At 39.4% G+C, this 27520-nt stretch overlaps 1 protein-coding gene and 1 long non-coding RNA gene across 4 annotated transcripts in view; one reads left to right on the plus strand and one right to left on the minus strand.

Annotated features, from left to right (window-relative positions):
* LOC308631251 overlaps window positions 1–27520 on the plus strand; it is a 930091-nt gene that overhangs the window by 97696 nt on the left and 804875 nt on the right. The gene's annotated exons all lie outside the window — the stretch shown is intronic.
* The window catches only part of WIPF1 (WAS/WASL interacting protein family member 1), a 117985-nt gene that overhangs the window by 32936 nt on the left and 57529 nt on the right, over window positions 1–27520 (minus strand). Inside the window, exon 1 of one of the 3 annotated variants that reach the window (XM_081262459.1) lies at window positions 2831–2975. The exons of the other annotated variants lie outside the window; for them this stretch is intronic. The gene's annotated coding sequence lies outside the window, so the exon portion shown is untranslated. Of the gene's footprint in view, window positions 1–2830; window positions 2976–27520 lie in introns of those variants that run through there. 3 annotated transcript variants of the gene reach the window in all.

A 27520-nucleotide genomic window follows, 5' to 3' on the forward strand; every position in this document is an offset into this window, starting at 1 on the left:
GCCTAGGTTATCTTCTCAATGACAAAGGTTTATGTCTCTGCTGTAGAGGGTACTGGCTACTTTAGAAATGCTTCTCTTAGAATTCTTGTAGACAGCCAGTTGATTTACCTGGGGTGGGGGGGTGGTGAAAAGCATTTTTCACAGAAGACATTTTGAAGCATCTATAATGTTATTAAGATTGGCTAGGAACTTGGACACAAACTCACAATTTTACCCTAAGAGTCACTGCTGGGAAAAGAAAACTTGCTCTGAAGTAAAATTATTTTTAAATTTATTATACATAATTAACTTCAAAATTAATACAAATTCACCCCTTTTGTGGTGAGAAAATGAAGTTTAGTTGGGTGATTAAGTTATCTGTCATTTAACTGTGGGTGGGGAAAGGAAACCCTGTTTTGCTTTATCCATGTACTAAAAAGTGTCAGTTTTTTACCCATGACTTCCAGTATTTTCCAAGTACTCTCTTTAAGGGGCTCAAATCTCAATGCTACCGTCTTCCTATATCATCAGCACCACATTGACTTATCCTGGGGAATAAGATCTGTCCCTGTTCCCCAGCACTCACAACACCTATAGGTCAACATACTTGGTATATTGTATTCATTTTATCTTTGAAAGTATAACCTTGTAACATAAGCAGAAGGGTCACCAAATTTACTTCTGAAAAGAGCAAAAGATTCAGGAAAATATCTTACTTGAGAGTCATCATTTTAAATATATTTACTATTGCTGTGATTATTTAAACAAAGCATTTGTGATCCCAGATTCCCAGGACTGGAAAGAATCTCCAGAAATTGTGCAATTTATCACCTTGGCTTCAGGCTGCAGCTTGTGAAAAGAGCTCTTGAAATTCAGAAAACTTCCTCCACACCCAGCTGTTAGGTGGCCTTGGGCAAATTGCCTGGCCTAAGTTCAGTTTCTACAATAAAATGGGGACAGTAGTACTTACTTAATAGGGTGAAGAGTTAAATGAGGCAGTGCTTAATAAGTATTAGCCATTTGTTAAAAATAAAATAAGCAAAAGTAAAGAGCATAACCCTTGCTAAGTGGCTGGTAGATGAAAGAGAAAACAGGAGCTGACTTAAAGCTCAGCCCACGTGTGTCCACCCAGGCAAACTCCCAGATCATAGAAGAATGGTAAAAGGACACGTGTATAAAGTGCACTTTTAATCTCTCAGAAAAGCATACTGATTAAGGCATTTCTTATTCTAGTATTTCTTTTTCAGTTTTAATTTTTAGGACTGAAGGTTACAAAATACAGACAGGTATTTTATACCCTTCAAAAGGGCATAAAACTCCAAGAGTCCCAGAATTAGGTAGCTCACTTCCTCTTATGTTTTATCATAGGCTGGGAACTTCCAGCCTATAGGCCAGATCTAGAATTTGATTTCTCAACAATCAGTGAAATTGCTGCAGAACCCTGGGAGTAAGTTTCCCCTCAGGGGGTTTCTGAACATTCTAGTTCTTCCACAGTCGGCCACAACTCAACGTTTATGTGGTAGAGCAGTTAGAGAGCTCTGAACAAGGAACCCAAGGAGAAACTTTCCAAAGAGTGCAAAAAAGCTGACTGCGGTTTTAGGTAAATTCTTTAACCTCTTCAGATCTATAAAAAAAGAGTTGTGACTAGACCATCTTCCACTTCAAAACTTTATGAAGCTAACACGTTAACACTCTACAATTGGCAGTTCAAATGAATTTTGAGTATGGGTTCCACACAGACCCCCAAACCTTTCCCTGCTTCTCATCCTCCTCTTACCATCCTATCCTAGTCTTCCCCATTCTCCAGCCCATCTCTCTCTACAAAGCTGTTCTACTTTCCTAAATTAGAATTTTTCTGCAGACTTTTCTTCATCTATAACATCTCCATTTGTAATGAATGCACTAGTTATGCCATCAAGTTATTCAAAAGAACTTATTAACTAAAGTTGTATGTGCTCTTCTAATTTAATTTTTTTTTAGTTGTTGATGCATCTTTATTTTTTATTTATTTATATGCAGTGCTGAGAATCGAACCTAGTGCCTCACCCATGCCAGGCAAGCGTTCCACCATTGAGCCCAAACCCCAGCCCCCTCCTACTTTTTAAAGCTTTATTGTATACTCCTCGGAGGGGAAAAGGGTGTGTAAGTCAAGTTGCTTTCTCAGACATAACCTAGATAATTTTCTTAACGCAAAATAGTATCCTAATCCTGTTCTGTAGCTTTCTGACTACATGGCTTGAATCTTTTAAATGATTTTTTTTGCCAAAATATTATTTATATTAAATATAAATAGTTATAATAAATGCTATAGAATTTTATTTGCAGTAGTAGTCATGCCCTGCACCATTTTGATATGGATAGAATTATTCTAAAAGACCAGAGGTCTTTTCCCTAACAGACTCTGCTTAGAAATGGTTTCTTTTGGGAGTTGAACTTAACACATCTGCAGCAACAGCTTCTTTCCAAGTTGGTTCCTTACTTTTGTCTGAAACTGCCAAGGACTCCCTCTACTTTAAAGCCCTACGGTCATGGGCCAAACTGAGGAGTCAAAGGTAGCTGTGTCGACAACAAACTGTACCTTTTTCCAAAGGACATGTTTTCTGATCTCTAGATCCAAATGTGTCCAATGGTCAGGAAAATTCTATTTCAAATGTTGCTTACAGCTTGGCTAAAAACACAAGTTGTCAATCACCCACAATCACCAAAATGGGCAACAGGAAAAAAATCACATGGTCTTCTACCGAAAAGTTAAATAATTGCATCTCCACATATGATAATGGCCCATTAAAAACCGTTTAGTTCTTTCCTCTCCCTGATAAAATAAATTCAGTTTGAATACGATTTCTCTTACCGTTAAAAGGAACTGTAGGAAGGCATTATCAGGGACACGGGCAGACAGAGAACAAGCAAGACATGAGCTGAGAGAGAAAACCACCCCTGAACAAGGCATCATCTTCCAAAGCCGAGATGGGGTCCTGCCTGGTCAGCCATTTTGGACCAGCTCTGGCCTGTTCAGTGTGACACACTGAGTCAGAGGCAGACGTCCTTCTGCGGTATTCGCTTCCTGTCTGATTAATTTGTTGTTTGTTCCTTCCTCCTTTGCTACAGAAAAAGAAACTAGATTGACTTTACTTAAGAAAGCAAACAAAGAAAAAAAGAACAAATTTAAAAATAATTGAACGTCTCTCCTCCCCACAGTGTATAATACAGCATCCGTGCAGGCGCAAGGAGGGCTCAGCATCTCCATCCAGTCAGTTAGCAGCCCCCCAGCTTTCCAGACACCTCAACAAAGACAACTGCTCACAGAGGTTGAGATTCCTCCACAAAAATTCTTTGAAAGCATCACTCTCAACTCTGAGTTTTCCATTTAGTAATAATAAGAAGAGTCACTTAAGAAATAAAAGCTCTTAAATGCATTGATAATTAGTCTAAGTGATCCTCATTTATAGAACATTCCAGTGTGCGGGAGAAAGTAACAAATGCAGATGAAGAAAGCAGGTCAGGTGTGTGAAGGCAAATGAGTTTTGAGATGTGATCTGGGTGCCTAAGTCAGGATATGTGACACACAGTCCAAGCTGGCTGCAGACCCATGGCTTTGTAGGCCCAAATGTTTTGTTTACACCCTCCATACTTAGTGGGATAACAATAACTCTCTCAGAAGATGCTTGACAAAAGCATTCAGAAAAAGAGGGTAGTCAGAAGGATTCAGATTTTTCGCTTTAAAGGTAGATTCAGAAATGTATGATATGTCACGATCATTGTAATGTTTTGAGCAACTAATTAAAAAAAATAAAGGTAGATTCAGTGGAACATGTACAGACAACGGTATATATCAGAATCTTGACTTATGTATAGAACAATATGAAAATGCTCAACTTTTTCTTGACCCACCTCAAATATTCAGACTTATATTTGTAGCACATACAGTGTAAGTCTGAGAAAACAGAATCAGTTGAAAGGATGAAAAACAGATGCATATTTCAGCAACTAACTTCATTGTAAAATGTGCATGATGAATACAGATTCTGCTGGGTTCAGAGCAAAGAGGTGTGTAAGCTCCATAAGTTACCGGCAAATTGAGAGGCCTGGGCTACACCCAAAGTTCTCAACTCAGTCACTTTTGGGAGATGCTCAGAAGCATTTTCAGTTTGGGGTGGGGCAAAGTGGGTGGGACTCGTGGGAGGAGGGGCCTGTGGGATTCAGTGGGTGTGGCCAGGAATATGAGATTTCCTATGGTGCTCAGGATAGTCCCTTTCCAAATACCAAAAGTACTCTTACTGAGGTGTACTGGGATGGATGACTTCTAAGGTTTCTTTTAAACTCTGAATTCTCTGAGATGCTAGTTGAATTTCAGGAGTAGTTTCATGATGCCAGGTCATGGGCACAATTCCTGGAAGTGGAGCATCCAAGGATTGGTGAGTGAGAGTCCTCTCTACTTTGCCTGGAGCCACCTGAAGGCAAGGATTGTATTCCTCTTGTCTAAAGTAGGGCCTGGAGTTCAGGGGACACTTAATACAGAAATACATACAGGAATGAGGCTGGACACAGTTAGAGGTCTGCAGCTATCATCAACTTCCTCCTCCACAAACCCTTGGGACAAGAGAAACTTGATCAACTCAAAAACTTAAATGCCTGAGTGAATCTTTGGGGAAGTCTAAATATAGCTGGATCTAAAAAGAGAACATGGCAATTATGATGATCTCTATGTATTTACAGAATTATTTTGACATTCACTAGGTGAGGCACCCCAAACACACACACACACACACACACACACACACACACACACACACATAAACATATACACACACACACTTAGTATACACACTGTTCATGGCTACTCCTGTCCATTAGTGAAAGCTCAATAAGTACGCAGCATGTCACCTAAAGGTAGCAGCCCCCCAGCAATGCAAGGGAGGAGCTGTGTAGAGTTTGGATCTATTCCACCTGTAATGAAAACTTGTGAAAGCAGTTAACAAGGGACACATTGATGAGGTGACTATTATGCATGACAGGACAAAAATCAGATAATGTTCCTCCCCTGCTTAAACCCCTCCAATGGTTTCTCATTTCACTTACAAGGTTCAAACTCTTTGCCTGGACCCACAAGGATGCACAACACCTGCCCCTCCCTAGCCTTTATCTCAATGCACCTCTTGCTAATTTACCTCTCAGCCCTTTCTGTTCCTTAAATGCACCGATCTCATTTGCATCTTGCAAGCCCTCTTGCCTGGGATGCTCCTCTCCTGGTTTGTTCTCATTTTTCAGATATCAGCAAAAATGCCCTCCACCATGTCCCATCTCTGCACTTGTTCTCTCCTATACACAGCACATGTCACCAATTGCTATTTTCTTATTCATTTGTATGTGTTTCCTTACTAGATGGAGTTCAAGCTCCATGAGAGCAGGAGTCCTATCTGTTGTCTCAGCATCTGACTCCTGGGAGGTGCTCAATAAAGTGTTAACACAGGCTACCATAATATAAAATGTCTTTAATAGCTAACTTTTGTTCCTCCTTTAACAGTATTTAACAAATGCCAAGATCAGCCTTCATGGGGAAAAGCTGTTAATGAGAGATTTTCCAGAGTAAAGGTCAGCAGGTGGGCTCAGCACTGTGTGTGGAGTCATGCAGTGTGGGTGGCTCCCTGGGCAGTGGGGAGAGAAAATGGATTAAGAAAAACAAACTGATCAGGAAGAAGGAGAGGAAATACAAAGATTTAAATAACAACAACAAAAACAAGGCAGGAGAAGATGGAGAGACAGGGAGAGATCACAGGGGTGTGGCACAGTTCAACCACAGGACTTCAGAGGCCTTGGAAGCCACTTCTGCAATGCAGGACACCAGGTGTTGCGTGAAATAGTGCTTTCCGCCCTTCTTCTGTTCTCAGATCAGGGTCGGCTCTTCTAGTAACAGCCATAAATCAATTGCGTTCCTACACACCAATGATGAAACAGTTGAAAGAGAAATTAGAAATATAGCCTCAAAAAAAAAAAAGAATATTTGGGAATTTAACAAATTTAACAAAAGAGGTGAAAGACTTCTACAGTGAAAAGAGGAATTTTATATTCCATGAACTAGAAAAAGGAGGGAACCCTTCCAAACTTATTCTATGAAGCTAGCTAGTATCACTGTGATATCAAAACCAAAGACACATGAATTTCAAAATTCAGACCAATATTCCTGATGAACACCGATGCAAAAATTCTTAATAAAATACTGGCAAATTGCACACAAAAACACATTAAAAAGACTGTGCACCATGATCAAGTGGGTTTCATCCCAGGAATGCAACATTGGTTTAACATAAGGAAATCAGTAAAGTGTAATTCACCACATAAATAGACTTAAAGGCAAGAATCACATGATTAGCTCAATAGATGCAGAAAAAGCATTTGAAAAAAAAAATACAGCATCCATTCATGCTTAAAACACTAGAAAAGCTGGGCGCAGTGGCACATGCCTGTAATTCCAGCTGCTAGGGAGGCTGAGACAGGAGAATCGAAAGTTCAAAGCCAGCCTCAGCAATTGTGAGGCACTAAGCAACTCAGTGAGACCCTGTCTCTAATAATATACAAAAATAGGGCTGGGATGTGGCTCAGTGGTTGAATACCCCTGAGTTCAATCCCTGATACCAAAAAACAAAAAAACAAACAAAAACCCACTAGAAAAACTAGGGAGAGTAGGAACATACCTCAACATTGTAAAAGCTATATATTCTAAACCCAAGGCCAACATCATTCTAATGGAGAGAAATCTGAAAGCATTCCCTCTAAAACCTGGAACAAGTCAGGTATGTCCTATTTCACCACTTCTACTCACCATAGTCTTTGAAACTCTAGCCAGGGCAATTAGGAAAAAAAAAAAAAAAAAAAGAAAAGAAAAAAGAAAGAAATTAAAGGATTATAATAGGAAAAGAAAAGCTCAAACTATCTCTGTTTGCCAACAACATGATCCTATATTTAGAAGAGCCCCCCCCCAAAAAAAAAATCCACCAGAAAACTTCTAGAACTTATCAATGAATTTAGCAAAGTAGCAGATTACAAAATTAACACCCATAAATCAATTGCATTCCTATACACTAATGATGAATCGATTGAAAGAGAAATAAGGAAAACTATCCCATTCACAATAGCCTAAAAAGAAAAAAAAATTGGGAATCAATCTGAAAAAAAAATAGATAAAAGACCTCTACAATGAAAACTACACAACACTAAAGAAAGAAATTGAAGAAGACCTTCAAAATGGCCATGCAACCAAAAGTGCTATACAGATTTAGTGCAATTCCTATTAAATTTCCAATGACATTCATCATAGAAATAGAAAAGGCAGTCATGAAATTCGTTTGGAAAAATAAGGGGCCCAGAATAGCCAAAGCAATCCTTAGCAAGAAAAGTAAAGCAGGATACATCATAATACCAGACCTTAAATTATACTACAGAGCTATAGTAACAAAAACAGTATTGTCACCAAAATAGTCATGAAGATCAATGGCACAGAATAGAAGACACAGAGACAAACCCACATAAATACAGTTATCTCATACTAGACACAGATACAGAAAACATTGGAGAAAAGGTAGCCTCTTCAACAAATGGTGCTGGGAGAACTGGAAATCCATAGGTAGCAGAATGAAATTTAACCCCTATCTTTCACCCTGCACAAAACTCAACTAAAAGTGGATCAAAGACCTAGGTTTTAGATTAGAAACCCTGTATCTACTAGAAGAAAATGTAGGCCCAACACTCCAACATGTCAGGTTAGAAATCAACTTTCTCAACAGGACTCCTAAAGTGCAAGAAGTAAAATTAAAAAATCAATAAATGGGATGGTATCAAACTAAAAAGCTTTTCCACAGCAAAGGAAACAATCAAGAGTGTGAAGAGAGAGCCTATAAAATGGGAGAAAATCTTTGCCACCTGCATCTCAGATAAAGGGTTAATTTCTGTGATATACAGAGAACTCAAAAAGCCTAACACCAAAATCAACAACAAATTACAAATAACTCCATCAATAAATGGGCAAAAAAACTAAAAAGACATTTCTGAAAAAAAGATAAACAAATGGTCAACAAGTTAATGAAAAAAATATTCAACGTTTCTAGCAAGTAGAGAACTGCAAATTAAAACTATACTGAGATTTCACCTTACTCCAGTCAGAATGGCAATTATCAAGAATATAAGTAACAATAAATGTTGGCAAGCATGTGAGGGAAACATTGCTGGTGGGACTGCAAATTTGTGCAACCACTCTGAAAAGCAGTATGGAGATTCTGCAAAAAACTAGAATGGAACCACTTTTGATGATCGGATAAAGAAAATGTGGTATATATACACAATAGACTACTACTCAGCCATAAATAAGAATGACTTCATGACATCTGCCAGTAAATAGAAGGCTCTGGAGACTATCATGCTAAGTGAAAAAAGCCAGTCCTCTAAAATCAAAGGTAGAATGGTTTCCCTAATATGTGGAAACTAACCCACAACAAGGGAGGGGAGGGGAAGAATAAAAGTTCAATGGATTAGACAAAGGGGAATGAAGGCAAGGGGAAATAGGAATAGGAAAAACTGTGGAATGAATCTGACATAACTTTCCTATGTACATACATGAATACATCACAGTGAATATCAAATCGTGTACAGCCACAAGACTGGGATCCTAAGTAGAATAAGATATACTCCATGTTTGTATAAATATGTCAAAATAGACTATACTGTCATATATAACTAAAAAGAACAAATGAAAAAAAAAGAATTAAAAAAAAAAAAAACGGAGGAATTTTAAGGCTGAAGGAGACGGTAGAGGTCAAAGTCCGCACCATCATGTACAGATGAGGAAAAGAAATGGCTCTCAGTCCAGGGCCACTGCAGCGTTAAGTCTCACATTAAAGGCAGAAGGCGATTAAACCTAACTCTTTTCCATAAGCACAAGAAGTGCAGAAGGAAGAGGGGTAGAGAGAAAAGGTGTCACGTGGAAGGAAGAAGATGAAGGCAGTAGATGTGCCATTGTGGCTGTTATGATCAAAGGCTTACAAGAGTGGTAAATAAAGACAATCACAAATCTGAACTTAAAGGGGAAATTTAGATACCTACATCTTCCTCATTCAATACACAGATCAGTCCGAGCTTAGGATAGAGTGAAATAAACATCAGTAGGCTCCTGGGTCAATTAGGTAAAAAATATTCCATATTAATCTATTTTAAAAAACCAAGGGCAGACAGAAGATTATAAAAACAAAAATGTAGGTCTCACCAGTCTCAGAAAAGTAGTAAAGAATCATAGCCAACCCCCTTCTGTAGTGACCCCAAACCAACACCTACTGAATCAGTCCCACAGTGACCTGTATAAAATATGAACATCAGGGTTTTTTTTTTTTTTTCAGTAATTCTCATCGAGTACTGTTTCCTATACTGTAGTAGTTTTACCCTGACAGTACAAAGAGGTTTACAATCCTATATTTCCTTAATTAAAAAACACCTTCTTTAATAGCTAAATGCCCCTCTGATATATTTTTTGGGGAAAAAAGAAGCACTACTAGATTAAATGTATGTGTCTATTATAAGAGAAATCTACTTTCAAAATGTTAAAGTATGGGGGCTGGAAGTGGAGCTCAGTAGTAGGGTGCTTGCCTAGCATGCTTGAGGCCCTAAGCACTGGGGACAAAAAGACTTAAAATGAGGGAATTGTGTGATTTAAAAAAGCAGGCATTAAAGGAATAATCCTTTGCTCCACACAGTGATCAGTTTTGTTAAATAAAGAAAGGGTTGATTATTTAAAACTATAAATTTAAAAATTAAATTAAAACCAAGTTTTGTAGTATTCCAGCACCTGTTAATATAAACTGGTATAATATTACTTGGGGAAAAATGTACAATATATTTGATTATTATGTTTTGGTGCTTAGCAGCCATTCCCTCTTTTTCTTTTATTTTGTGTGGAGACTCCTCCCTTTCAGTTTATGTGACTTCAGAGGCATTCACTCCCATGCAGATATAGGGAAAGCATGTGATTCAGGCTGGCTAACCAAAGTCTTACATTTAATGGTCCTAGAGATTTTTTTTTTTTTTTTTTTTTTTTTTGTGGTGATAGCCTGTGATGTCATCAGGATCAAGGAATGTGGCCAGAGGTGAGTACACTTTCCGAGGGAGGAGTCTATACTCAGATCTGTGAGGTGAGAACTGCCACACTCATCTTTTGACCACATTGGGTTTGAAACTGAGACCAATATGACAGAAAACTGGGATGGAGAAGAACCAAGTACTGATGTTGCTGATTGAGCCCTGAGCCTACCTATACCTGGAGCTAGCCCTATTTCTAGACTTTTAAATTTACATGAGCAAATAAATTCTCCATTTTGCTTAAGCTAGGACAGCCAGGCTTTCTATCACTAGAATCTTAAGTGATGAAGAAGCTGGTACTAGAAGTGAGTACTGGACATAACTAATCCTAAAACATGCAATTAGTTGGCTTATGGTTGGGAGACAACTATAGTACTGGTTCTTCTGGGCTAGAAGGTGGCAATCCTTGTTATACGACAGCAAAACTGCTAGCTATGCTGCCACCTATTGAATCCTTGGTCTAATACCATGAGCACATCCTTAAAGGATTCAACAGAAAACACTTGGGATGTTGGGAGTATCCTCTAGGAAGATCCACAGGAAAGAGAAAAACTTAGGCTGAAGACTGACTGGGTGCACAGTGGGGGAAAATACAGTTTTGTTAACAAATGGGTAAGAATCAAATAATCTGGAGGCTTATGGGATAGAAAACCCAGATTTTCCTATGCTGACATTAGATAGGGCAAGGAGGTAAGAATTACATCAGAAAACAAGTTTGGAACATGGAAGTCTGATTCCTCACTGTCTCTCCAAATATACTGTTATGTTCTTTCATCTGGGGAAAAAAGGACAGTTCACTGAGACATTGGGATCCATCTCATGAACAAGGAGTAAATTATAAAATGAAGAATCTGGACTGGAGTGAGGCTTGCACCTGCATTAGCTGTCTCTTTTTTGTGGGGGAAAAATGGTGAGTGCAATGTATTACCTATTTCTGAGCCTGTATGTATAGGAAAGATATGTGTGTGAGTCCTGGATAAACAGTACATATGTATTTGTTGCTTCTGGGTTGTCCAGTATCCATCCTCCTAAGTGACAGTAATAAATTCAGATTTGGGAAGAGGGCCCCTGACCTTGTACTCTGCTCTCCTGGCCTCCGTTGGGCTAACTCTACTCTGACTACAGGAATGCAAAGTGAGCAGCTGTGGTTAAGCACAGCCTTGGAGTTCCCTGGCTACGGTGGCTGGTTCTCGAGAGGAATGCGTGGCTACTTCTGAACCAAGGAGATGCAATGAACCTTATTCTAAGATGCGTGGGGACAGGACTGGTAGTGTCATTGCCACATTATTCACACGTGGAAGCCTGGGAGGAAGCCAGCGCAGCACGTGCTCATGGGAAGCTGGCTGAAAAGGCAGAGCAAGCAATGCAACATGTGGACATCACGAAGTCCTGATTCAAATAAACTAGAGAAACACAAGGCAACTAAAAATTTGAAAATCAAATTGAATATTGAGCAACATTATTACTATGTTTTAGGTAATAATGACGCTACTGCAGTTATGTTATATTTTACAAAGAGTCCTTCATTTTTAGATAGTCACACTGAGATATTTGTGGATGAAGTGACTTGATGTTTGCTTCAAAGTAATATGGAAAAGGGGGGGAAGTGGGTAGAGGAGCAAATGAAACAAAAGCAGTCATGAGATGATCATCTTCAAAGCTGGGTGAGGGGTACATGCAATTCAGTTTCCCATTCTGTTGACTCTTCCTAGGTACTTGAAATGTTTCCATAATGATAAAGCTTTAAAAAAAAAAAAAATCAAACAAACAAGAACTGTGGCTCATTCCCTTCTCCATCCACTAGAGGCTGTGGAAGAGGTGTGCTCACTCAATTCGAAACTTGCTCAGACTTGGGAGTTACCTTCTTTGCACTGTTGGATGAACTGGGATAGAGACGGAAGCCTCTCCCACCAGAACTCAAGTAGTTCTTCCCAGAAAAGGATTAAACTCCCCAGACTGTAGACCGATTAAGAGTAGGAACAAAAAAAAAAGTAAAAATAAAAATTCCAACCATCCAACCAAGGAAGGAGAGAAAACAACCCTCCTTTTGGATTAGGACTATCCAATAGAAATATAATTTGAGCCACCTGTGCAATTCTTGACTCTATGCTAGCCACGTTACAAAGAGTAGAAAGAAATAGGTGAAAGTGTAGCCATATCTTTTATTTAATACAAGATTTCAAAAAGAGTACTACTGAAAGTACCAAGAATTTTTTTAAACAATTATTAATTAGGGATTTTTACATCCTTTTTTATCACAGTCTTCAGAAATGTGTTTATTTTCTTTTTCTTCTTTTAATTTAATTTTTAAAAATTTCTTATTGATTTTATTTTTTTAAATACATGACAGCGGAATGCATTACAATTCTTATTACACAGAAATGTGTGTACTTTCTTACTGATGGCATTGTAAGTGCTTCAGAGCTGCTACCATACTGGCTAAAATGACGCTAGACAGGACAGACCTGATGGGCGTGGGCTCATCTTTCTCTCTGGCAAGATGGCCAGATGGCACTCAGCAGATGCCCCATCAGTGTCAGTCCTGGGATAGTCCTGTTCTGTCCAGAGCCAACTCTGAGCCATAGCTGTAAGTTCTTAAGGAGAGTGGCTTGGAGCCATTCAGGACATTGGCTGAGTATTCCTGGGCTTGTGGCCAGCAGGATTGAAATTATACTGGCTGCTTCTTCCTGGAGTCTTAGTGCTAGCAATCCCACTACAATATATGAATCCTCGGCCAAGAGATACTTACTGTAGCATATAAAAGTTTGAAAATAGAGGCTCAGAAGAAATTCATGGACTCCAAAGCCTCAGTGGCTTTCCATTTTATACCAAGAGAAGTCTGCAATGAATACCATTTCTGGCAAGAGCCAGCCCTCCATTCCCTGACCTTTCCTGCCCTTCTCCCCTTTTCCTCTATCTTCAGGAATTTGCACTTGCTGTTCCCTCTCCCAAGGACACTTTTCTCTTGGCTGTCCACACAGCCTACTCCTTCACTCCATCTGGGTCCTCCACTATTTGTACATGATCTGCTTTTCCACTGGAGAGGCAGCTACCTGAGGCCAGGGACCTTGTCTCGTTTGCTGCTGTCTCCCAGCTGCTGATAGAACAGTATCTGACATATCACGGTGCTCGAGAGATATGTGTAAATGAATTTTAAAAGCTTCCATTCCATGTTGAGTTTCATCCTTCTCTTAACCTGGGACTGTGATTTTGTTGCCACACACTGGGTTCTAGACTGAGAGGTGCCCAAGAAAAGCAGAAATGTGCTGGGTTTGCTCCCCCAAAAGACCTGGGGAGGCTTTTGCTTCTCCTAACCTGTGGTGATACCAGGACCGCCACTTAACACTTACCATAAGGGAGACCTGTCAACATATTTGGCAACTCTCTTTCTAAGCAAGGTTATTTTCCAGTGTCAGGGATAGGACAGGGTCCCTTACTTAAACCAGAAAGTGGTGAGGTGACTAGCTTGGAAGGATAAAAGGGGAATCAACTCAGGGTTGGAAAAAGAGGCCCCAGGACTATCTAGAAAGAATGTTACTGAAATGGGTTCACATACTCCAACTCAACAAACATGTTTCTCTGTCTCTGGAGCACCCAATGCCCAATATTCTAGGTGCCAAGGATGCAGTGGCAGTCTTGCCTCTCCATACTATGTGGCAGTGTATGCTCAGCAGAAACAGAAGATGAAAAACAAAATAAAACAAAGCAAATACAAGCCAGACACACTGTCACACACCTGTAAATCCCAGCTGCTCAGGAGGCTGAGGAAGGAGGATCTCGAGTTCAAAGACAACCTTAGCAAAGGATAATGCTAAGCAACTCAGTGAGAGAGCCTGAGTTGTTAAATAAAATACAAAATAGGTCTGGGGATGTGACTCAGTGGTTGAGTGTCCCTGAATTCAATCCCAATTACCACTCCCCCACCCCCCCCAAAAAAAAACCCAAACAAACTACAAAGCAAACACAGAAATTCTGAAGTTTAGAACATCACATACTTCATTTCTTAAGGGAAAAATGCTTTTCACATGTAAAAAGACCCTTCATATTTCTATCGAAGGCAGTTTTGTCATAGGTACTATAATTAAACTGCAAAAATTTCCCAATTGGTCACCAATGTCCAATACAAATGGCCCCCAGGGGAAAAGCCTGCGAAATACAAGGAGTGATTTCTTTACAACCCAAGGGGCAAAAGATGGAAAGTCCCTTCTCACATCCCGCCATGTACATTCTAGTGCACACACACTGGGAGAAGGTACTGGCACGCAGAAAGTAGTGTGTTCCTGTTGGTTGTCTATCATTAGGTTTGAAAGCAAGTGGAGGATCTTTACAATTATTTCTAGGTTGGGGACAATGGCCATCTAGGTCCTTATTCAGACTTCAGCCCGGTGGTTACTGTGTCTCTTTCTGGGAGAGAGAAATCACGAGGACCTTGAAAACCTCCCTAGGCTCTCAGGAAACAAGGGTCAGTACAGCGCTGCACCTTCCGGCCTGACATCACCTGCCTGAACACCGCAGGAAATGCTCAGGGACTGGAGATTCCCCTTGGGGCCCTCCGATTGCACAGGAGCCAGGCTTGGCTGGTGACGCTGCCTGTGAGAGGCAGTCCCAACTGCTCTGTGCATGAACAGGAAAGGAAGGGAATTTGTGGGTGTCACAATAAAGGGAGGCTTTCCTGGGATTCAGAGGATTCGAATTGTATTACACCAAACTGTCCCATTCAGTAAAAAATTGTCCCACAAGATCGTCAAAGGTTTGGGTGGACACTGATGTAGGTGAAGAAACTGTTTGGAGTTATCTGAGCCTAGAACTTGACTCCAGTTGATAAATAAACTCAGTGATTACAGATAGATACTCCTTGACTTACAATGGGCCATCGTAAGAAAGACTGGGAACATCTGTATTGTATTTTTGCACTTATTCCTTTAATTTCCCAGTAATGCAAATGTTCTATTAATGAAATTACTTTTGTTTGGATTGTGAAAGTTGTCAGAATCAAAATGAAGTTACTGTGTCAGCCCTAATAACAACGAAAGTAAATAAAGCCAGGAGTTTCCGGAGGAAGGGTTATTATACGTGATTGCCCGATAGTAACTAACCACAAAGACTTGGCCAGAACCCTGAACTCACACAGAGGCCACCACCACCTACCTTATAACCAAAAGGACTTCTGTAAGGATGTCTGCCCAGCAATTGTTCATTCACCCTTGACTGACACCACTCTTGTGGCCAAAATCACTGTGGCCAAAGGTTATTGTTTCAAAATATCTGATGTAAGTCCTCATTTTTGCTTTTAAAAAATTTCTCCTTACCTTAATTCCTTTGAATCCTCCCAGAGTTTACTATGGTGGGTGTATTCTCAAGGCAGGGCTCTGATATTCCCAAATGAATATAGTATTTTTCAGAGAATCTTGTTGTTTTGTTTTGCCTTTTTTTTTTTTTTTTAGGTTGACAAGATGTTTACCAAGAGTTATTCATCCTTTTTGGAAAATCATGTGCCCAAGGACATTGTCAATTGTGGTATTTAAGCCTCTAATAAGAGTTAATCCGCAGTGGTAGTAGCCACATGCACAGTGACTCTGTGTATAGATGCAAATACCTGACAACTTACTCTGTTTTGTTTTTTAATGAGCTGTGCCTGATCACTTCTCAATTGAACTTATTTTATTAAAAAGCTGCTTTTATTTTATTTCTTTTAAAATTAAGATTGCAGTGATTTTTATTTTGGAAATTAGGTGTGAGGTCAGACCACATCATTTATGAATTTCACTGAGAATTGTGGAGGAAGATTAGAAAATTGTTATTAAAAGTGGCCACTAGATCAGATGAGGCTGGGAATCACAGCTTCTGATGGTTCTGGGGATGTTGGGCCTCCTTAGTGCTGTTTGGGTACCTGCTTATCCAGCTGTGGGAAGTGGAGAGAGCTGGGATCCCCACAGCTGCTCACCTCCAGTCCTGGGAGATATTTCCCATTTGTTCCCAGAGGTGTCCAGAGGCCTGTGTACTTTTTTTCTCCTGTGTCTTAGCAGATTGCTTTTCTCAGTGGCTCAGCCCAAACAGAATTTGTTCTACCCAAATGACCCCAGATTCCCTCCAACAACTGCCCCGCCTTGCCATTGGCTGCTCCGAATTCTCCAAATGACTGACTGGGAAAACAGATTGTTGGAAAAACACTTTCAGGTTGTCTCTAATGGGGTCAGTACCCTATCAGACCACAGGAAAGATCCTGGAAAATGCTTCCTGCTTCCAAACATGCATGTAGAGATCAGAAAAGGGGCAATCACAAAGTGATCAGCTCCACCATTTTGCGTGGGTATTTTTTGTTGTTGTTTTTTGCTTAGTACTGACCAAATGACTCCTTCCCTGAAACATGGAGCTGCTTAAGCCAAAGTCTTGGACCATTCTGCCTGCTTCAGATTCATTCCAACAGAATGATCAGTTGGTGGCTTATGTAAAAAGCGGCTCCATGACTACACTTAAATATTGACTAGTTTGAGGATAACAAACCACCAAGACTTGAGGTATAAAAACCACATGTGGTGTATGTTTTGTAGGACACCCACAGGAGGAGAAATGGACAGAGAGAGAAAAAAAGTCAAAATCTTCTCTCCCTGCCAACACCAGCCCCCCACTAAATAAATAAAAAACAAAATAATATGAAACAACAATTAAAACCTCACCTGGGTGCTACTCTTGGCTTTTGGGTGGCAGCTGTGTGCTGGCAAGACTACCTGAGCATCATGGCCAAGGTGTCAGAATAACCTGCTGTAACCTCCACCGGGGTCCACAACATGGTCCCTGACCATGGCTTCTATTTCCAATTCCTTCTTCAGATTAACTTCTCCAACCCTGAGGTCCCTGCCATCCCTGCTTTCTTCCCTTGACCTGATTCTATACTCACTCCCCTGATCTTCTTCTCTAGCCCAAAAGAACAACACACAAAGCTGTAGTTTCCCTTCTGGAATTAGAGTGAGGTAGGTAGTATGATCTTTTAGTCTGCTCACCCTCCCTGCATGGCTGTAACTGCCCTGTTAACTAGTGAGCAACTGTGCGAGGGCTCCTGAGCACAGCGGTCATTTAACAAATATGGAGCATCTATCAGGTGCCCAGAACGTTTTTAGATTTAGGGGATATTACAATAATCAAACAAACAAAACTCTCCACCCTCAAGGAGTTTGCCTTCATATTCAAGCTGATGGCATGATGGAAATTAAATAAATTCATTCCCCATGTGTGGAGAGCAGGTGTCCATTTTGATTCAGTTTATATTTATCTTTTGTAGAACAGCCTTACCAAGGACGCTGCCACAGGGCTAATGCAGGATAACTCAGAAAAAAAAAAAATGTACAGTGCTCAATTGTCATTTGGGAATTACTCATTTCTATATGAAAACTGAACACATGACTATTTTAATTTCCATTTCAATGGTATTCATACTTACAAACATACTTGATGGTATACTGCTAGTCCAGCCCACAAAAGCCTAATTAATTTATAATGTGACTAAACTAAAATTTCAGTTTCAGGTTATTACCTCTATGGGAAGAGGGGGAGAAAGAAGGACTCATTCATATTTTGTGGTCCCCAGCCTGGGCTTCTCCCCACTACCCTGAACAATTCTGAACTCTTTGGACCTCACTGGGGACTGACCCTGAAGCACTCCTGACCCAAATGCTTTTACCTCCAGATCATAATTCTCCTTCCTGGGATAAGATGATGTCATTGAGCCACCAGAGGAAATCAAGTTGTCTTTTATCACAAAAGAGAGGGGAGGTGTGTAACCAAATGATGCTAATTTTATTGAAATAAAAGAAAATACTTGGTTGGAGATAGGTACAATATAGTTAATGTTTTAGAATTTCCTTCTAATACTTTTTCCCTCTCAGTTTTGTTTTTATAAATTTTATTATTATTATTTTTTTGCAGTGCTGAGATCAAACCCAGATCCTTATGCATGCTGGGCCAGTGCTTTACCCCTGAGCTAGCCTTTCCCAAGCCCTCTTTCTGTGTATTTCAAATGGGATCAGATGCTGTTTTTATGTGTCCTTCACATTTCCCCATATTAATATTCTCTTAAAATAACTTTAGTAGTTGAATATTTTATTTTACAGGTGTTCTATTATCTGTAACCTTTAAATTTTTAGACATTAAAATAACACCCAGATTCATTATTATAAATTCTACTATGATTAATATATGTGTATTTAGATGTCTGAAGTCTAACAATAATTTTAGGTTATTTCCTCAGGATAAATTTATTATAATAAATAATAAATTTTATTATTTATTATAATAAATAATAAAATTCCTGTCAAAAAAATGATAGGAACAGAGTTTTGTTTGTTTGTTTGCTTTTAGAATCTGGACACATACTTTTAAACTGCTTTCTTGTGGTATTAGCTACTACAGTGGCACCAGTACCCATTTCTTTTCAATATGTACTATTATCACTTTTCAAAATCTTTGATAAGTGAAAAACTATATGTATGGGCTATTTTAATTTTCATTTTTTTATTAGTAAGGTTGACAATATTTCAAAATTTATTATATCCTCTGTTATTAACATATTTTAATTAATGAAATATTAACTGGATCTTTTTTTTCTTTTTTGTTGTCCTGGGGATTGAACCCAGGGCATTGCACATGCTAGGGAAGTGCTCTACAGCTGAGTTATACTCATGTCCCTTAGATTTTTTTTCCTCCCATTTGAACCAAAAGGTTACCTAAAAGTTCCATGATTTCCTTTTTTTAGAGCTGGGGATCAAACCCAGGACCTCATTCATGATAAGCAAGTGCTCTACCTCTGAGCTACACTGCAAGACTACTCCATGATTTTTCAAAAACAAATGAAATGTTTTTAACTATTGGGAATTGAGTGGAGAGCAGTGACCATTTCTGTGAGTTCTTAAGCAAATGTTCTTAAGTCAAGGGCCACTTTTGATGTTCAGCTATGGCTAGTGTTGTGAAGTATGAGAAATATTTCCATGCCCTGTTGGGAGAGGGTGTGGGAATTCTAGGTACATCTCACTGAAGCTCTTCCTGCTCAAAGACAAAGGCAGGAATGCCTGGGTTTATGTTACACACGTGCAGACAGGAAGCAGCCATATGACCCTGAGTCATCTTATTCTATCTTTCACAAGACTAAACTTCCCAGGAACCAAGGAGTAATTCATGCTGACCTAACAAGTAGCCAAGCTTCCGTTAGCTTCATCACCTTCATTAGCCATTAAGCACTATTTTGGAAAAAGTAAAATCTAAATTAGATTTTTTTTTAAATGGTTGAAAACCTGGCAATCAAAACCTCTTTCTGAGTATTGGTCATTCAAAGCAACTCTAGTGATGTACACAATGACTGACAGAGGACCTGAATTTTTATGACATCCTCTGGCCTACTTTCCATCTGGCTCTTCCCAAGTCAAAATTTATGACCGGAATGACCCTCACTTTCCACAGTTCTTGCACCTGGTCTTAGAAGGTGTTCAATATATCTAAACTAGGCAGATGCTTTGGGGTAGAGTGCCTGGCATATTCTAACAATAAACAACATCAGTTAGCATTCCTATGGTTAAGTGAGCTTAACTTCTCCATTAGTGTGCCACTTGGTAAAGAAGGAAATGCACTGGCTAGGGAAGGAGGGCAAGACTGAGAGACAAGGCAAAGAAGTGGCTCTTTTTGTTTACAGAGGGATAATTGAATGAAGAATTTGCTCTATTTGATATTTGATAAACATTAAGAACAGATAATTTCAAACTCCATTTATATAATTTATCTACAACGAGTTCTCACATACACTTAGTCCTATTTCTAAATGATCCATTCAATTTATCACGGGCCCAATTTCACTAATTCTTCTGCTTTTTTGTACAATTCCAAATATCACTAGACTTGATGAGCATAATATTTTTGGGAAAATGCCCACAACTTAAAAACAAAAATAAAAACAACTTTCTCCTAAAAATTAAGATGAGCTAGAGATAAGTACATTGATTTTATGCTCACTGGCTTGTCCTCATTTCACCTGGAGAGGGCTATGGTCAATCAGTAGGTAGGTAAGTTAAAGGTCTGATAGAGGAATGGGGAGCCACTCATCCCAAAATCTTATACTGCAAAGACAGAACTTCTCTTCAGTTTACTTAGAGACTGTCCAAAGGCCCTTTGGGGAAGTCTCATCCAATTGGGGAATATGGAAGACAATGCTTATTTTCAAGGCTGCTTTATTCTAGTGCCTGAGGTCTAAATTAAGAGAGCAGTGATCATCTATGAAAGTTTCCAGAGGTGGCACATAATGAACTGAGAGGAAACAGGCCTTGAGACCAGATCTGGTTTCTCTGAGTAAGTGAGAAAACAAAACCTGGATTCCTATCATTATGCCCAAGTTCAGCCACCACAAGATGTTGGCACTGTGACGTGAAAGATACCAGGGCCAAGAGCTGAATACAGCTTTGAAAAACTGAACACCACACAGAAAACACTCAGCATCTCCAGCTCTTACTGGAGGGGTATTCATGGGAAACCAGTGTGAAGATCAATGGGAAATTTCATTTTCCAAAGTACAAAGGTTTCTGCACACAGAGCGTCCTATTCATTCACAGTGGACTCCTCCTGAATTCAAAACACCTGCAGAAGCACATATCTAATACTCCTCACAAGCACTGTCCACCACATTTTTCTTTTACCTCTAACGGCACAAATCTTGAGATAAAGTGTTCTTCTATGGCTTTCCCCAACCCCAACCTCAAGATCTTGAAAGTATAGATAAGAATTCCTCAGACATGCCAAGAGATTCACAAAGATGAGAGTATCTCAAAAACAGTAATGGCAAAAGCAATGTGTAGAAATTCAAGTAACATATATTACTCTAGATCCATTAAAGACCACTATCAATGGGTGTGGTGGCACAGGCCTGTAATCCCAGAGCTCAGGAGGCTGAAGCAGGAAGATCACAAGTTCAAAGTCAGCTTGAGCAACTTAGTGAGGCCCTAAGCAACTCAGTGAGATCCTGTCTTTAAAAGGGCTGGGGATGTGACTCAGTAGTAAAATGCCCCTGGGTTCAATCCCCTACACCAAAAAAAAAAAAAAAAAAAGAAAGAAAGAAAGAAAGAAAAGAAAAAAAAGAGCATTATCTGTGTATAATCAGTCTTAAAAATGCAGTGTTAAAAACCTTTTAAAAGTATTATGTGGGCTGGGGATGTGGCTCAAGTGGTAGCCTGGCATATGCGGGGCACTGGGTTTGATCCTCAGCACCACATAAAAATAAAAAATAAAGATGTTGTGTCCACCGAAAACTAAAAAAATAAATATTGAAAAATTCTCTCTCTCTCTCTTAAAAAATTAAAGTATTATGTAATTTTATTCTAAAATTCTCCAAAACAACATTCAATATGTTCAATATGTTGCTCAGGGAAGTGAATGATACCTGTTACCACTTTGCCAGAAGTTCAGCTTTTTCAAAATTCAAGTCCATGACAGGACTTGGTCAGCTCCTCAGTCATTTTACTTAAGGGTGACTCTTCCTTCCTCCTACACAAAATAAGCAATTATATCCTTAAAAATATAAAATCAGAACTTGATAGGAATCAAATCAGTTTTAATGCATAACTCTGAGAATATAACAATCACTCTAAGCTTATTATACTTTAAATCTCTGGTCTGGGGCTAGGGCTCAGTGGTAGCGCACTCGCCCGGCATGTGGGAGGCACTGAATTCAATTCTCAGCTCCGCATGTAAGTAAAAAAAATAAAGGTCTATCAACAATTAAAAAAATATTTTAAAAAAAATCTCTAGTTCTACCTAACATAAGTATAAAAATATGTAAAGGGTTAGAATTTACTCTGAGATACTATAATATACTACTATTTTAATGGCAAAAGAGATTTATGAATTTATGGAAAAGGAGATATTTACAAAACACCTTAATAAAAGCACTATTTACATTTGTATATCAACACTTAAAAGTATCCAATGGTAGTTCACTGATAAAAAGTATTTAAAACACAACAATAGGAAAGTGAAGAATAGTTTTACTTAAACTTGCATCCTCTAAAATTTGTCAGGACCAGAGAACCTGAAAGTATCAAACATTATGTAGAAATCCATATTCATAGGAATTCCATGAAATTCTCAAAAAGAGCAGGAAAAGATCACCTGAGGACATTGTTTTAGCCTAACCTCGGAGCATCCCAAACAGGGAACCAATGCCTGATACTTACAAAGTGCAGTTTTCTACTGCTGAGCTCAGATGAAGACAGCCCACCCTATTACAAAAATAAATGGAAAAGCGATCATTCCATGAACTCACCTCCAAACATGAAGTACACAGTAAAGTTGTACTGCCATTCCTCAGTTATCACTTTGCTTGGAAGTGATGGCAGGAGTATTTCCCTCTTCAAAACTGTTCAAAGTAATGACTTGGAGGAAGTGGTATGCTGATACCAGGAAAAAAAAAAAGCCCTCAAACACAAAGATAGTTCAAAATGCATCTGTGCATGGCTCTGAGGAAACAAACAGCTCAGCTAATTTCAGCTCAAAATAAACCCAAGAGACCAGTTTACCTTGGCCATGGCTACACATATGCAGGAAAACTGAAGGTCAGCATTTATCCAGTGATTTTGTTCTGTGCCAAAAGGGATGCAAGGGCAGGGTTATTCATCTCGAGGTCAGGATGGAATACGAGGAGATATTCCATCCAATGGAATAATGTGTAATGAAAAGGGCTTCCCTGCTTTGTCTCCATAGGACAGGTGGGCTCCTGACTGCCTTACCCTCTAGGAGACAGGCGAATGAACTTTGACATCGATTCCTGAAGCCAATGCTAGATCAGAAAAACATGATGTCTCCCTTGCTGAGGCCTTTTCATGGGTCCTCCCTCTACTGTATTGTCTTTGAAAAGCTAAGGTGGGTGGTTCCTAAATTACCTATTTCTTTTGTCAAGCTTGGGCTGAAATACATCTACCATCTTTAAAATGACCAATACTGAATTTTCAATTCTTGTTCATTTGAAAATAGTCTTCAAATTAAGTAAACACACAAAATAACATTTATTTGGTTTTGAAAAATCCAAATTTTCTGTAAAAGCAGTTACTTTTCTGGGATAACAGATGGTCACTGCCACCAATTTTTTTTTTTTTTAAAGAGCCTAATAAAACTTAAAAAAATTATTTTCAAATAACATTTATTTGAGAAGATCTGTATCAGCAAAAGTCTTTAAATTGGTTGCTCCCCCCGCCCTCCAATCCTGGTTTTGTGTTGCTTTTTTTGGTACTGGGGATTGAACCCAAGGGTACTTTACCACTGATCTACAACCTCAGCTCTTTTTGAGACAGGATCTCACTAAGTTGCTAAGACTGGCCTCAGACTTATGATCCTGTGCCTTAACCTCCCAGATCACTGTGATTATAGGTCTGGGCCACAGGCGACCAGTTTGTATTGCTATTTTGAAGTGTTTATTTCTAATGGGGATAAGGAAGTCCAAAGAGCCCTTTGGTTTTGCTTATTCAAGGAAATTCATCTCATAGCCGATGACCCATTTATCTTATTTTCTTTTTTAGAGGAAAAAGGAAAGAATGATTAATCTTTAACATCTGAAGCTTGTGTCACTAACCTTCATCTTGAGTAGCGAGCTATAGTTCAAAGGGCACAGATCACATGTGGGGACAATTATAACACTTTAAATGACATTTTCCCTTTTTCGGGGGTTGGCCATAATATTCAAGTGGGGTACAGGAAGCAGAGATTTTGTCTCCACTCATTCTCCTGCTCGTGGGTGGACTCACAAAAGCTGTTCCAAGCCTGCAGTTTCCAAAGTTCATCCTTCTAGGTGGTACACCCGTCAGAAATCCTGCGCAGCTCGTAAAACCCAATATAACCTTTTAGGCTGCTCTGGAAAAAACGTTGAGTAATAGGGGATAGAATGCTTTGTGTCCAGGGTTTCCAGAGCTATTCTTTGGCTAGGAGAAATGGCAAATCACAGACATCTGGAAAAGAGCGATGGCCCAAAAAGGAACAATGATCTTCTGAAGTCTTTAGAGCGCACCTCCTTACTGCTTACCTGTTTCCTGCTGTTTGCACAGAATGAGCTACAGGCACCAGAGCAGGCAGTCATTTCTAGCAGATGTGACTTGTGGGGTCTAAAGTGGCAACTGGTTGACTTTCTGGAAGTAAAACATTGTTCTGATCACCTTGAAGCCAAAGGGAGTGGTGGAAAGTTGTGGGTCCCCAGCATGGTGGGAGACAGTAGCAGTGTGGTCTGTGGAACTTGCACACATGGTGTTAGTGTCCCCCTAAACCTTTCCTACAGGTTCCACTCAACTACAGAACATTATGAGAAGGCCCACCGGTATTTCTCTCTATATGGTATGAATACCACATTATGTTTTCTTGGCTGGTCCGAGCACTGGAAAAATTAAACAAAGAGACAGGCTGTAAGATGAACTGACACAGAGGTGGAAAGGGCAAGGCCTAGAAAGGCAGGGGTTCAATAAAGGCCTCTGAGGTTTCCTTTCATTTCCACAGTTCTGAGTCACATCATTTCCTTTGTGGATTTGAACAATAACTAATGAGCCTTAGAAAATGAATCAGTATGCTAGGGGGAAAACACCAAAGATCATCTGTCTCTTCAGCAGAGTTAAGTCCTTTATAATCTTTCTCTTTCATTCTACAAGTCCTCATTTCAGAACAATTTAAAATTACTTATTTACAACAACTCTCTTCATCTGCACTGCAGTGGGTCCACCCAGCCATGGCCATCTGGACAAGAACAGGCCCATGCCCAGAGTGGCCAGTGCTCAGGCTGGAGTGGTCTTGGCCTGAAATCTCTGATCAAAGAAGAAAAAAGGAACCTACTCCAAGTCTAGTCCCTCCTTGTCTGAGATATACAAACTGGGAACCATGGAGAAGGACACTGGAAAAACAAAGACAAAAAGCAGCAGCTGAACTAGTGCGTCAGTAGAACTGGAGCCGGGGAGAGGAGGGCATCCATCTCCAGGGACTTCCGTTTCTGAACGGCATCCTCATCTTCAGTCATTCTAACTACCAAGAATAACAACAATAATGAGCATTCACTGAGCTCTTATTAGGTTCTAAGAGTGTTCTAGGCATTTCCACAAGTATTGTCGACTCACTCCAATCTCACAACAGCTCTATGAGATATATATGACAGTGATGAAAAGTTACATAACATGACCAAGGCCACCATCTTATAGGTGGCAGAGGTCATCTGAACTTAAAGCTTTGGCTGCAGAGTCCATGGTCCTATCCAGCATGCAGCTCCCTGTGGTGCTGGTCCAGAGCTTCCTGTCTTCATTATTGCCTATTCTCTACTAAGAAGGCCTGACAGGGGGTCTGTTTCTTACTTTCCTGTTATCTCACAATCAGCATTTTTCTTGGCTTCATTTGTTATGAATCTTATTTACTAATGTATATTTATTAATTAAAGAACTACTTAATGCTTACTATATGCCAGGAGCTGCTTGGAAGCAACAAAGAAAACTCTACCCTATTCTAGTCTTCAGGAACCTTATATTAAGTAGGGAAAGACTTGGTCTGCCCCCAACCACGCTAGAAATCATGCTTCTCATTTTTATGAGGTCATGTCATACGTGACCTGATGCTTGACTCTGTATGGCATCCTATCTTTAATATCCTGTACCATTCTTGCATGATAATATATTATTTTATCCTGAGCTCACTGACAAGATAATTTCTTTCTTTTCTTTTTTTGATACTGGAATTTGGACCCCAAAATGAGAACAGACATGGTAAACATGGCTTCCCTGGAGGTCTTCCTGCCTAGGATTCAGGATAAGGGTGTGGCCGAAAGGATGCCAAGTGTCCTGCTCAAACTGGGTGGGATCAGCTCTGCCAGAGGCGGTGCTGCAGTGTCCACACCAGCACTGCAGTGCACAGGTGAGCTCTGGCAAGGTCACTGAGGGGAGGCACCATGGCCGCTTCCTCTTTTCTACTTATTTGAGTTTCTCCTTCACACTGGGTCCCGGGTGCCCCAGATAGGTATTTCTGTGAATTTGTAGCCCTTACAAAATGGTGTTGCTAGATGTCAGGTGTCGAGCGAATACTCTCATCTTTCCACCCCTACAGCACCCAGCACACTGCTTTGCATCTGATAGGCATTTCATATATTTTAAATGGTTGTTTTCCCAAATAATGATAGGCTTCTCTAGAAAATGGTGAATATAAATAAATAATTTATAGAAGATAATTTATAGAAGATAATTTATAGAAGATAAATTACTCGTAAAGCTATGGGTAGAAATACACGTTGTTAACTTTTGAGACTATTTCCTTCTAGTCTTCAAATATGTCTAAAGTATTTTATTAGGATTATAATTTATGTAATTTCAAATCTAGCTTTTGTTTTTCTTTCATGCCACTAAACATTCCTTGAAAATGTTAATTTTTAATGACTGCATGAAACTTTTTTATTAATTTTACTTTTAACTTTCTCCTATTGCCAGTCATTTAATTCTTTCTTTGCTTTTATAATTATGTTGATATCAATATCCTTATACACGAATTATTGGGCACAACCAGAATTAAGCTATAGATATACTGAATCAAAGAGTTTGAACAACTACCACTTGATACATAGGGCAAGTGACATGCCATGCTAGAAATCATGCTTCTATGACTTATGCTCCTTTGGGGCATATTAAAAATGCTCTGTTTTGTCAACAGAAAATCTGTATCTTGGGGCAGCAGTTGTAGCTCAGTGGTAGAGCGCTTGCCTACCATGTGTGAGGCACTGGATTAGATCCTCAGCACCACATAAAAATAAGTGAAATAAAGGTACTGTGTCCGTTTTTAAAAAACTAAGATAACAACAGAAATCTGTATCTTAATTTGATTCATTCAACTGGTCAGAATAATGACCCATATATTTAAACTCCACGTTCCCAAATAATATTACAGAAGACCCACTTTCATATTTTTAAGAGCACACACACTCCTGATTAGTGGTCCCCAACTTCAAAACTCATGAAGCCTTAAAATGCTTTAGAATCTCAGAAAGGGAAATCACTTTAGAGGTCATTGAGTAAACTGTTTCAGTGTTTCTATATGGCAACCGAAGCTCAGCAAGGTTCAATGACCTGGGTAACACATCCGGCGTGGGACTGGAATCTAGGTGTCTGGCTCTAAGAGTTATTTCTTTAGCATGGGTTGAAGAATCAACCAAACAGAAGCAACAAACCATTGTTACCAGAATGAAAATATGAGGAAAAAGCATGCTGATATACTTATTTGAAGAAGAAACTATTATTGTTCTAAGTTCTACCTTTCAGATAGAAGTGATTTGTATACACTGAGCTTGAAATCCAGCAAGATATCAGGTATGTCTGGAAAGCCAGGGGAAATATAAAACTGGAGATCAAGAGATGAACAAGCAGTGCTGTAGGCCAGCAAAATCTATTCT

Source organism: Spermophilus citellus (assembly GCF_964194105.1).
Source record: "Spermophilus citellus genome assembly, chromosome: 11".
Taxonomy (NCBI): domain Eukaryota; kingdom Metazoa; phylum Chordata; class Mammalia; order Rodentia; family Sciuridae; genus Spermophilus; species Spermophilus citellus.